This window comes from Arachis ipaensis, chromosome B02 (genome assembly GCF_000816755.2).
Source record: "Arachis ipaensis cultivar K30076 chromosome B02, Araip1.1, whole genome shotgun sequence".
Taxonomy (NCBI): Eukaryota; Viridiplantae; Streptophyta; class Magnoliopsida; order Fabales; family Fabaceae; genus Arachis; species Arachis ipaensis.
This window is the reverse complement of record NC_029786.2, coordinates 72,737,591-72,738,848: the sequence shown is the minus strand read 5'-3', so window position 1 is coordinate 72,738,848 and position 1,258 is coordinate 72,737,591. Positions and strand designations below refer to the sequence as shown.

The 1,258-nt window shown below is 37.1% G+C and overlaps 1 long non-coding RNA gene across 1 annotated transcript in view; it reads left to right on the top strand.

The window, feature by feature from the left end:
• The window catches only part of LOC110268883, a 26,535-nt gene that overhangs the window by 14,033 nt on the left and 11,244 nt on the right, over nucleotides 1-1,258 (top strand). Inside the window, exon 2 of the long non-coding RNA XR_002357593.1 lies at nucleotides 940-943. This is a non-coding gene — a long non-coding RNA (uncharacterized LOC110268883). The remainder of the gene's footprint in view (nucleotides 1-939; nucleotides 944-1,258) is intronic.

The following is a 1,258-nucleotide window of genomic DNA, read 5'->3' as shown; positions in this document are numbered from 1 at the left end:
TGGCTCTTGGTGATTTTGTTATTAATACAACAGTTCTTTTACTCAGCTTCTTTCCAAATAAAATTGGCATATGATCACATTCTAAGTTTGGTGTTTCCCTACAACAATCTGTTTTCAATCTTTCTGGATACTTGCATCCATTCTAAGAGAAAGTATCACACTAAGTTTGGTGTGCCACTTATTTTTCTATGCAATGTATCCAGCAACACCACTTGTTTATATAATCATAATGCCTTTGCTTCTTAAGCCTGCAGTGTTATCCTTAATTTTTGCTTGCTTAACCACCTACATCACTTACATTTCAGTATGTAAGGACGTCATGACCCATCATAGACCCCACCACCACTGTTTTATTTGCTGCTTGAAGACAAGCAATTAGTCTAAATTGGTGTGGGAAGGGAGAAAAGTAGGAGAAGAAGGGCAATAACAATAAAGATGAACTACAAGGTGGTAAAGTTCCTTTTTCCTCTTACTTATTTCCAGTAAATTCAATTGCATGATTGTCTTCTAAGTTCTTTGTTTGTATGTAAATAAGCATGTCAATTCTGTCTTTTAAACTTTTTATTGATTAAGGCTGTGTTTTCTAGTCTGAATGTCATTATTGCATCCTTACTTTGCTTACTTGTATGCTTGTCCCTTTTGAATCAAATGAAAGGAGAATGAGTGTTTTTAAAAGACCAGAGTAGAGTTCATACTATGGAATGAGTTCATGAGTTTGTGGTGTGGTCATAAGTTAGCTAAGTTGGTTCAACCACAAGGGTGGGAAGACAACTATCTGTCATGAATACTATGCTTGAGACACACCCCATGAGACTAGCTAAATAAGAAGATCCTAATAAGAAAGAGGGAAAGAACAATGAAAGAAAAAAAATAAATAAATAAAAAATAAAAGAAAAAGAGTAAGCAATAAGGCTAGGCACCAATGGTTTTAATCTTGAGGCAAGTGTCTGTGGTGCTCCTGTGTGAGGGATCTACTTGGATGAATAAGCTCTTAGGGGTGCCTTATCACTTGGTAACTTGGGTTAACTAACTCAGAATTATCAGCTGAAAGTCCACTATCAAGAGTAACCTTCACTACAGAGCATTTAGTAACCCAAAGAGGTGCTGGACACCAAGGTCTCAAGAAAAGAAAATAAATAAACTATATGCATGTGGTGCGTATGTATGGGGGAGAGACTTGAGCAGGTAAGTCCTTAGGGGTGCTTCAACACCTAGCACCTTGAACCAACTGGTTCGGGAGTGTTGGCTGAAAGCTTAT